We start from the raw sequence: 12,042 nt of genomic DNA, 5'->3' as shown, positions 1-12,042 counted from the left end.
GGCAGTTGCCCTTAAGATCATCAGCGTGAAAATTTAAATCATGGATGGGCAACAACCACACCTGTGCCCGCGGGCATAGGAAATACTAACAGTAACACACTAAAAGTGTAAGCAACTTCGTGAGAAGTCGTTCGGTTGTTTTGTATTGTTTCTTCACTTAGTTGATTGTTCGAATTTTCCTGCCCCTCACACAAATACAATTTATTATTTTCAACTGGAGGCCACCGTAGCGCAGCGGTTAGCATGTCCGCTTATGACGCTGAACGCATGGGTTCGAATCCTGGCGGGACCATCAGAAAAAAATTTTCAACGGTGGTTTTCTCCTCCTAATGCTGGCAACATTTGTGAGGCACAATACCATGTAAAACTTCTCTCCAAAGAGGTGTCGCACTGCGGTACGCCGTCCGGACTCGGCTATAAAAGGGAGGCCCCTTATCATTGAGTTTAAACTTGAATCGGACTACACTCATTGATATGTGAGAAGTTTGCCCCTGTTTCATTTTCAACTGGATTAGAATATACAAAAGGGTTTGAAATTCAAGGACAAAAGAAAGAAAGATACTGGCAACATTGATTGTCAATATCTTTATAGCACCCGTCCTAGCAGTTTTATCAAGACTTCTTTAAGACAATTGGAATTTTGTCACCTTTATGACATATTTGCTGACATATCTTGCAGATTATCTTCTTATATACATACATATCAAAATCAATTTGTGTTTGTTTGTTTGTGTGTTTTTTATAAACTCAAAAACGGCTGAACCGATTTTCTTGAGATTTTCACTGATGGTGCATAATAATCCCGTGGTGAAAATAGGGTACTACATTTTTTGATATCTAAAGAGGGGGGGGGGGGGGCAGGTGGTGCGAATCCTCCCCCTTACCCTAATTTTCAGAAACGCCAGATCTCGGAGATGGGTGGCGCAATTTAAGCGAAATTTTGTGTGCTCTCTTATAGTACATTTTTTTTGGAAGGGGTACCTAGGGTTTGGGGTCGCCCCACCCCAAACCTTCCAAATATATACATACACCAATCACGACAATATAGGACTCAAATGAAAGGTATTTAAGAGTAGAAAACGTACATATCTGATTTCCAATTTTCGGACCAAGTGTTTGGGAAACCACCCCAACCCCCAAAAACCCCTAAATCGAACATATTTACCGACCATGGCAATATGGGACTCAAATGAAAGGTATATGCGAGTAAAATACGAATCTGATATCCAAATTTGGGACAAAGTTACCGACCATAGCAATATGGGGCTCAAATGAAAGGTCTTTGGAAGTTAATCACGAATCTGATATCAATGTTCGGGAAAAGTGTCTATGGGACCACACCACCCTCATAACACCACCCATATAAGAAGTATTTGCTGACCATTGCAATATGAGGCTCAAATAGAAGGTATTTTAGAGTAGAACAAAGCCAAGTCACTGAACGGCCGCCCCATCCCCAAAACACCCCCCCAAACCGAACATGTTTGCTGACTATAGAAAAATGGAGCTCAAATGAAGGGTATTTAGGAGTAGACCATGAATCTGACATCAACATTCGGTCCCATCATAACAACGCCCAAGTAGGACGTATTTGCTCACCAAGACAATTTGGGTCTTCAAGACAGTGGAGCTCGATATTCATACAATAGTTTTTGGGGCTCATACCCCAATTTGCTGGCCCAATTTGGGGTTTAAATAAATGGTATTTGAGAGAAGAGCACGATGCTGATATTTTTTCATGGCCAAGTGCCTGGGGGACCACCTCATCCCATCCCGAAAATATACCTAAATCAGACATCATGAGAATATCGGGCTGAAATAAATTATTTTAAGAATGGAGTACACCTTACATTCAAACTTAAATTCGGAGACCAATAAAGATCGTATGGGATTCAGATGTGCCTTTACTTATATTGTTAAACTGTTTGTCAAGTGATATACTATTTTCTAGCATGGTATTTCACTAAAAGCTCTTTAATTATCGAAAATAAATATTCCAAGGAAAATTTTGTTCCATGAAAAGTAAAACAAGGCTCAGCGGAGCGGGCCCGGTCCAGCTAGTCTCTTATAAAATGTTATTGCGCTCAAATTCACTGACCGTGAATCAGGCAAAATTTGTAATTATAAATCGATTTAGACCAAACTTAATATGATTATTGGAAGTAGTGCAAAATTTTAGCCATATCGGATAACAATTGCGGCTTCTAGGGGTCCCAACATGTCAAATCGGGAGAAGGGTTTATTTGGGAGCCATATACTGTTATTAACTGGTTTGGACCATACTCGGCACGATTGTTACAAGTTGTAGCAGAACATTACGTGCAAAATGTCAGTGCAACCGGACAACAATTGCAGCTTCTTGGGGATCAAGAAGTCAAATCGGGAGATCGATTTATATGGGAGCTATATCTGAGAATAGACCGATTCGGTCCACACTTTTCAATCGGACATCGGACTATTTGGATGAATCGATATGGCCCATTTGCAATCCCCAAAAACATACATCAATAAGTATTGTCTGTGCAAAATTGTAAGCGGCTCGTTTACCCGTTCGACCGCTATCGTGATGTACACAGACGGACGGGCATGGCTGGATCGACTAGAATTTCAAGACGATCAAGAATATATATACTTTATGGGGCAGTAGATCAATATTTCGAGGTGTCACAAACAGAATGCCTAGATTTGTATACCCCCAACCTATGGTGATGGGTATAAATATTGAAAGCGAATAATAAATGTAACAAAATTCCATCAAATCAAATGACTTTAAGAAATTTGAAAATGGAGGTTTGTTCCGATAAGTGTATCGGAATTGTAAGTATTTAGAAAGCAACAATTAAAAGCCACATTTTGGACAACAAACCGTGGACAACAAACCTAGATACATAAGGAAACATTTCAATTTAATGAAATTGTTGGCAAGTATACTTTTTATATTTCGCGTAGGTTTATGTTAACAAATGTTAATATTTTTTATTAGAAGCCGTAAAACAAGAGGCGTTGGAGTATGTGCAAAAATTGCATTAATTAATGCGAAAAACTAACACCAGCCATAAACAAAATTCTCGAAAACAAAAATTAAGTAATATCTTTAAAAAGTTTATTTTGTGTACTATAAACATAATTTTTTAATAATGAATTCTTCAATGACAAATTTGTGGATCATTTCCTCTACTTTGTCATTGAAGACAAACTTGCAGAATATTGTCATTGAAAAATATAAGAGGGATACTGTCATCTATGTATATATTCATTGATGACATGTTCGATCACAACGTCGTTGAATATGTCATGCATGACTTTCGCGACAACTATATATATGAAAATGGCATCAATGATTTGTATTGTCTGTCGCAATGCGTATTTATAAGGTGGCCGCATCTAGAACTAGATTTGTCAAGAATGGCGCAAGGACTTTGTACCTCAAGATAATTTAGACATAAATAAGGTGTTCGTTTAGCCATTATCCTGCAAATAACCCCGCAATTTTGGGGCAATACCACAACATGTTCTAAACCCTCTATAACTTCTCCTCATTCCCACAAATCAAACGCAAGTCCGTCATTTGACCAGCGCGACGTCAAAGTCCTGACATTGCAATGAGAGCGATAGCTTTACACTATCTAGGAGAGATCCCCTGTGAACACACTATGTTACCTCATATTGGTGAATTGAACAAACTTTATCTTTCGGGGGATACATGAAGCCCATTGGCCAATCTTGGCACACGGACACAGACCTCGTAGCAAAGAAACTTTAACTGTTCAAATGACCTGACTGAGCTCTAGTCACAATCTTCCTATTGTTGCCTTTTGATCATCTTCACCTGTTAGCTATCTACCTCTACAATAACCTAGTGAAAACAATGGGCTTGACGTAAACCCCGGAAAGATAAAGTTGGTGCTATTTACCAATATGAGGTAACTTGTGTGTGTGTGTGTTCAGCGGACCTCTTCTAGAAAAGGTGGAACTATCGTTCTCACTACTGAAAGGGTTCTAGACAAGCCATTGTCAGGACTTTGACGTCGCGCTGGACACATGGCGCACTTGCGCATTAAAGACGGTTAAGTACCTATTGTGAGACTGGCTGAAATTGCGGGGGTAGGGTTATGGCTTCTGTATAAATTATTTTCAGACATATAGTCCTTTCGCCTTTGTTGACTACAATAGGAGCTTGAAATGGCTGACTGGAGGGAACTGCTCCAGCCAGTCTGGTCCCCATTATTGTCATGCATAATTGGTTCCTTATCCTCTCCCTTCTTATGTCTGGCATTGTACGCCATAACTTTCGTCAGTGTTCTTCAGCGCTTTTTGAATCTTTTTCGGGGGCGATACAATGAACCAAAGGGTGGGTGTTTTGGGAAAGAGGTGGACCTCTTCCCACATTTGGATAACAGATTCGTATTCTACTCGCAAATACCTTTCATTTGAGTCCCATATTGCCATGGTCGGCAAATATGTCTGATTTAGGGGTGTTTTGGGGCTTGGGGTGGTCCCCCTAGCACTTGGTCCGACAATTGGATATCAGATACGTTTTCTTATCCTAAATACCTTTCATTTGAGTCCCATATTGTCGTTATTGGTCTAAATATATATATATAGGTACCCCATCCGAAATTTGGATACCAAATTTTAATTTTTAGGGTTCTATACGAGAGCACACGGAATTTCGCTTAAAACGCACCACCCATCTCCGAGATCTGGCGTTTCTGAAAATTAGGGTAAGGGGGAAGGTCCGTCCCCCCTTCAGATATAAAAAAATGTTGTACCCTATTTTCAACACGGGGTCATTATGCACCATCTGTGAAAATTTCAAGAAAATCGGTTCAGCCGTTTCTGAGTCTATAAGGAACACACAAACAAACAAACACAAACTGATTTTTATATATAAGATTTATTTTAAAGTTTAAATTTTTATAAGGCGAATTCAAAAATGATTTGACATATCAAATTCCATCAGCTGTGCTGATGTGGCCAACTTTTAAAATACGCCTTGTTTGACACTTAAAAACCCAAAATATGAATTGTCACGGCGAATAGAATTTTCTTCGCCTTGCTTAGAAATTTTGACATATCAAGTTTTCCAAAAAAGTTGCTGTAGCAACTTATTAAATACGCCTTGGGCTGTCGGCTACATGTCTTCAGCGATTTAACATAGTCATGCAGCATTCCTTGTCTTGACAACGCGGCCTGCAGGGCGTATATTAAGAGAGCACCCGTAAACATGTGGTCGACGCTGTCTCTTTGTATTTCATAAAAAAAACCGAAATGAGCATGGGGGCTTTGTGTGTATGCGCTTCGGAAACGACTTTTCATGCAAGAAAGCAACCGAGCAAGCAGTCGTCTCTTCTGGCGGTAGGCACCAAATTGACTTTCTGGCCCCATGGAATAGCCGATGAAAAAAATTCAATTTTAGTTATTCCTTAACCGAGTATCAGAGAGAACGTGCTTCTTCCTCCGATTTGTAAAGAAAAGCGTGCGTTGCGTTTTCGTGTGGCTTTCAAGTGAAAGAAGAAGGTTGGCTGCTTCAAACAAAACAAAAGAAGAAAACAAAAACCTCATAAATAGTTTTCCACATTTAAAGAAACAAACGAAAGTTCTTGAATCAAATCGTGCAAAACATACATAGGAATTTATGTGTATAGTTGACAAAAAAAACAACACGAAATATACCTACCCTCAAACATACGTACATATATATATATACATATATATATATAAAGTTGAGTAACTTAATAAAAATCTGTGTTGAAAATAAAATTTTCTTTAACTGTAACATAAATTGCAAAGCCCCTACCTAACCACAGAGAGAAATATAAAATCAAAAGGCAAGTACAATTTTTTTCAGATAGAACAATCTAAAGCGTCTTGCGAGGCAAACAAATACGACAAACAAAACTCGGCTTAAGTAGCAAATGCCCCAAGCGTAAAACTAGATTTTGTCGACATTCATGAGCTCACTGAATCATCATTAACCACCAATTGTCTGTTTTTTGTTTTCAATGCATTCCAAAAAAATACTATACTCGTATGTTTACCGCCCCCACTCTCCACTTTTATCCAAGTGAAAGTTGTGTTGTAAGAAATTTATTGTCCGTTGGAAAACAAAACAATAATTACGTGCACTTGCAATCAAACGCGAGAAAGAAGTTAAAACGCGTTATTGTGGCTTGAAGAAAGAATTCCTAAAGCCAATGTGTTGTATGTGTATGGCTATAAATATTTAATGCGTCGAAAATTCTGTGAACCAGTGAATGAGTGGGTAGAAAATGAGTGTGCCTTCGACAAGTTTTGTTTGGAAACCCAACGAACTTGTCGTGGCAGCGGTCAAAGTATATTTAAAATTTCCTAATAACTCCCTGCATTACTTACCTCTTTGATGATATTATATTTGAAGAACAACTAGAAACATAGGTACATAATCGGTGCGGCGTTGACAAAAAATTCGAAACTTTTTTTACGGCCATCGTGTGTGATTGTTATTTTTGGTTCAAGTCCTTGAGACTTAGAGATGTGCACGTGACTGATATTCGTCTCACAAACGCCCACTTGAAAAAAGATTTGGTTAACGCACGACCTTTTTTCACTCGCGGTTACAACAAAATTGCAACTCTAGAATAAAAAAAATATTTCTGCGAAGCGAATGCAAACACACTGACACTACCCTGCAAACATTTTTGATAACTTTCATGGTTGATTAAGATGGTTGGCTCACTTGCCCAGCTGATGGAATTGTCCAACTCCAGAGTTGTATCCAAATCTCACTAGAACGTCATGGCGAAACAATTAAAGGTGGTTTCATTAGTACAACAATCATATGGTGTAATCCGCCATCTTGCCATCAAGCTGATCTACGTTTTACAAACACACACACACAAAGAAATTTGTGTGCGTGAGTGTAAACGTGTGCGTAAATAAGCACAGAATATGCAAGAAAGTAGATAACAACAAAGGAAATGCAAACATAAATCTGACATCTTAATACCGTCAAACCTGGCCGGCTGTTAACAGTTGTTCGCGTGAGACCACATTATTAAATCCGCCTTGCTAGAACGTTAATGCTTGGTTTGGATTAAAATTTTTTTCACATTTTAATTGTTTTAATTTATAATTTACACGTTTATAATAAAGATAATGCAAATAAGAACCAGAATGTCAATAAGGAAGTGTCCAGAAAAAAAATGGCGCGAACTAATAACATACACAAAATCAGAGCTGCACTAATCAATGATTTTGACAGATAGTGCACTCAATATTTCTTTTTTTTTTTTTAAATCTTTATGTTGCCACCATTATGAGTGGAATTATTTGGCCAGATTCACTCCCAATCGGGGAACCAAAACGCCACCACCAATTGTGTAGGCAAAGCCTACTATGTCAATAACCCCTTTTTTCAGAGCTGTACATCCACTTCACTAAGAAACCTGGTTAGCTCGAACACCTTGTCAAGTCCATGGACATTTACAAATTCCTCCACCGTGTCCATATTCTGCAAACAAGGATATCTTGCCCTCGTTAGTGCGTATTTGCCACATTGAAAGAGTATATGAGAAGCTGTTTCCTCCACATCACAAACGTCACAGTTGGCCTCTGGAGTTACATGCATTTTCGCCAAGGTTCTGCTACAGAAACAATGATTACTGAGAATTCTGTTTATAGTCTTCTGATCTTGAGGACTCTCTTCACAGGAATTGAACCACGTCTTCTTACTGGGGTTAGGGAATAATCGGAAATAGTGAGAGTGCTTCTACTTGCCAAATCATTGTACTCCTCCGACCATTCACTCCATAAAATATCGCTTAGCCTCGCTACAGCATCCTTAATCGGCCATCGTATTCTCAATATGCCACCATTTGTAACATCTCTTGCTGCTTGATCCACTATTTCGTTATGGCGAATTCCAGCATGGCCAGGTATGAAATGAATTTCAACTCTCGTAGCAAAGACAATCAGATCTATGAATTCATCTATCAGGAAATTCCTATGATCAGAACTTTGCAGTGCCATAATCCCACTTTGGCTATCAGTTAATATGGCCACCTTACTCATGTTATTATTTCCAGCAAAACGAGCCCATGAATAAAAGCAAGCACTTCTGCCGACATCGACGTTAGCTGTTTGTTTACATTATGGGACTGAACTGTGTCCGAATCAATATGCACAAAAGCTGCTCCAGTTAGACCATTTATTACTGATCCATCAGTAAAAAAGACTTCAAAATTCTCTGATTTCAGCTGTTGAAGTTTTTCCGCCATGAGTTGCTTGATGATGATAGCACTAGCCTCCGATTTTTTCCTTGCTGCGCCCTTGAAAAAATCATGGAAAAGGAACAGTTTTTCCGAATGTAGCCTGCTGATTCTGGTGGGTCCAATGTCCGATAGAATTGTTCTAAACTTCGAGAACACTTTATAGTAGCTTGACTTCAAATTATTATTGTTCAACAATGTTTCAGCCACAGGTAAATTATAAGCAAAGGATTTCGCAATTTCTTTTGCTGTTATCAGTTGAAATCTATATGCAGGAGGCAGCTCAGCAGCCAGACTGTATAATATAGGCAAGGGTGTTGAACGAATCAACCCCAACGATTTCCGTAAGAAGAAGTTGAGACAGCCTTTGAGCCTTAATTCAGATCTCTTCGTCAAATTTGCCAAGGCAGCCGCACCATACTCAGCCTTGGACCTTGCAAATGCCTTATAGAACGTCAAAGCTTTCTTAGGACTGACACCAAACTTACATCCACTTAGAATGCGTAAGAAATTGCAATTTCGATCTATTGCTCCAATTGTGTTATCGATGTGTTCCTTGCATGTACTGTTTGAAGAGATCACCACACCAAGATATCTTATTGAGTTTGACTCTGTCAGCGTCTCGCCTTCAACTTTTATGGACAGTTGCCTAGGTCTCCTGTTAAAATGAAAAACATTCACCTTTGATTTATTGAAGTTGAGGTCAATTTCTGCACATCTCGATTGAAATTCACAGATTTTATTCTCTAGTATATTCCTCACAGTCGCAAAGTCTCTATGACAACATAAAATAAAAAAATCGTCTGCGAATTGAAACACTTGGCAATTGTCAGAAGCAGTGTCGTGTAGCCGGGCAGTATAAACGTTGAACAGCGTTGGGCTGAGGCTGCTGCCTTGCGCTAAACCATTATCCATTGTTACTATGCTTCTCCCAAGTTGAAGTCTCCTCTCACGCAGACCCTCATGAATCCATAACACTATTTGTGAATTCAGTCCAATGGAATATAGTTTAAATGTGAGCTTCATCAAATTGATATTGTCATATGCTTTTTCAATGTCAATGCATGCTCCCATTACATGCCTGCCAGATCTCTTTAGAGCGTCTATCGAATTCTGCAAATCATTGATACAGTGCGATGTAGATCGACCAGACCTATAGGCATATGACCTCGATGGAATTACGCCATTGCCTTCAACATGGTCCCGTATGATCGGCTTTAGCAAACCTTCCAGAATTTTCTGAGGGACTGACATTAACGCTATAGGCCTATAGTTCCGAATATTTATTAGATCTTTGTCTTTCTTGGGAACTGGACAAATCCGTACATTTCTCCAACTATCAGGAAATATCCCGCTTTTCCAAGCATCACACAGAATATCAAAAAACTTTTTCTTCTCCTCAGGGTTTAAATTTATTATCATTTCATATGTTATTCTGTCAGGTCCTCCGGATGACCGAGGGTCCCTTCCCTTCAAAAATTCCATGAAATTAGCAAACCTGAATTCTGGCCTTATATCAGATGTTCTGCCCAACACCACAACTGGCTGATTGCTACTTGTATTCAATGTTTGAGATATGATGTCGAGATACTCCTCTTTCTGCTCCTCACTCCACGTGTTGTTAATAGATTTCGGTCTGCCATATTTTTTTACATTTCTGATTTTCGACCACATCTCTTTTGGTGAACTTTCATTGTTGACCTCCTCTAGAAACTTGCCGAAGCACGCCCTCTTCCGTTTTCCAATGTGACTATGAAGCTTCCTCTCAATTTCTCCTAGAGCGACACATTCATCATATGATCTGGAGTTGAAGTACTTAAGTCTAGCTGCCGTCCTTATCCTGTAGAGTTTCTCCGTTTCACTGTCCCACCAGCTTTTGGGTTTGAATCTATTATCCGCATTGATGATAATTGTGCTGTTACTTATGACACCAGAAATGTTTTGCTCAAATTCATTTAGATTGCTTCCAACCTTCATTTGTGCCAAACCACTTAAAATTTTTTTCCGACATATTCGGTGCGTTTTCTTCGGAACATTATGACGATCAAATACTTCAATTATTATTGGAATATGATTGCTACCCGTTATTTTCTCCTTCCTAGTACTTCAAACAGTGTTACACGCGTTGGTATTAATAAAGCTGACATCGATCGCAGAACAAACCGACTCATTTAGCATGAAGGTCGGCTCCCCATTATTCAGGCAAATAAAATCATTTGTATGCATGATACCTTTTAAAGTCTCACCATTCCTATCCGTATGGGAATTACCCCACAAAACAGCTTTCGCATTGAAATCGCCCGTTAAAAGTGTCGGATTCTTGAGCCCACTTATAGTACCAAAAACTGATGTCACAATTTGTTTGAAGTCTCTCGTGCTGCAGTTTGGCGGAATGTAGACAGTTACTAGATTAATATTCTGCCGTAAATTAAGAGTTGTGACTCCCACCACCTCACAATCACCATCAAAGCCAATTAAACAAAATTTGATGTTCCGTCTCAAATATATTCCAACTCCTCCGTGGCCGTCAGCCCTATTTCAGCACACGAAATTGTAGTTACAAATATTGGTCGTCGAATTGTGCTTGACCCATGTCTCGGATAATAGTGCTACATCAATGTTGTGTCTCTCAAAAAACAGTTCCATTACGTCCTTATTCTCCTTATTATTAATGCTTTGTACATTGTACTGAAGTATCTTCATAAAAAATTACTCTTCTAAATGCCACTAGGCACAATTCTGTCAGAATTTGGCCTTAATCTGTATATATCCATGTTAACCATTTGACTGTTAATCTTCTGACGTAAGTCCTCCAAAATTAGTCGCTGATCATTACTTATACCACTGACACCAATCTGTGCAAAATTCGCCAGTTGTGAAGACATATCGCTTAACGCCTTCTCATATTCTGATACCTTGCCGAAAGTAGACAAAAGAGCTACTCCATTTGGCGCCACATAACTGGCCTCGCCATTTAGCGCCTGCTGATGCTCCTGCTGAGTTCGTAAGGCATTTGCCCCCTCACGCACTCTGTTCTCATTAACCTTTGCAACCTTTGCAAAGGAACTAACTGAGTGTATGTGTCTCGCAGATTCAGCGGTATTATTTATAACCCCTTCACTCCTTACTGCCTTCTTTCTTCTGTTTATGTTGACATCTGGAAATTCCTTGTCCATATCCTCACTGAGCACACTAAAACGATTGGAGAATACAGCTGCATACTTCACTCTGGCCTCACTGTATGACAGATTTTCTATAGTCATAGTTCTTTTGATTTGATACGCCTTTTCTCTTGCAGGGCATGATCTTTCAGTAGGCACATGTCCACCTGCACAGTTGTTGCACTTCAGCTCTTGCGCACATTGTTCCTCCTCATTATGACGATGAAAACATTTCTTACAATTCTCCTCCTTTTGCTTGCAATGCTGAGCAAAATGATTGAATCTATAGCATCTGTAGCACTGACCAAAAGAAATGTAGTGTTTGACTTCTCGTTTTGAATATTGATAGTTAACTGATTTTGGTATTTCAACACCCTTGAACAATATCTTGATTCTCATTGTTGGAAATTTCTCACCCTTTTCAGTTCGCATAACTCTATTAATTTTAAGAATCGTCTTCTCTGATGTTATCTTTCTGCATAATTCTTTCTCTGATATGTCCGTTGGTACTCCAAAAATTATGCCTATCTTCGACACAAAATGTGGTAATATTCTTGGCTGATAACCAGCTTTTGGGAGCCTCTCATCCGACACTAGTCTGTTCGCAGAAAAAGCATTTCTGCATACTAACT

The sequence above is a fragment of the Stomoxys calcitrans genome, chromosome 5 (assembly GCF_963082655.1).
Source record: "Stomoxys calcitrans chromosome 5, idStoCalc2.1, whole genome shotgun sequence".
In the NCBI taxonomy this organism is placed as follows: Eukaryota; Metazoa; Arthropoda; class Insecta; order Diptera; family Muscidae; genus Stomoxys; species Stomoxys calcitrans.
Note: the sequence above shows the minus strand (reverse complement) of the source record.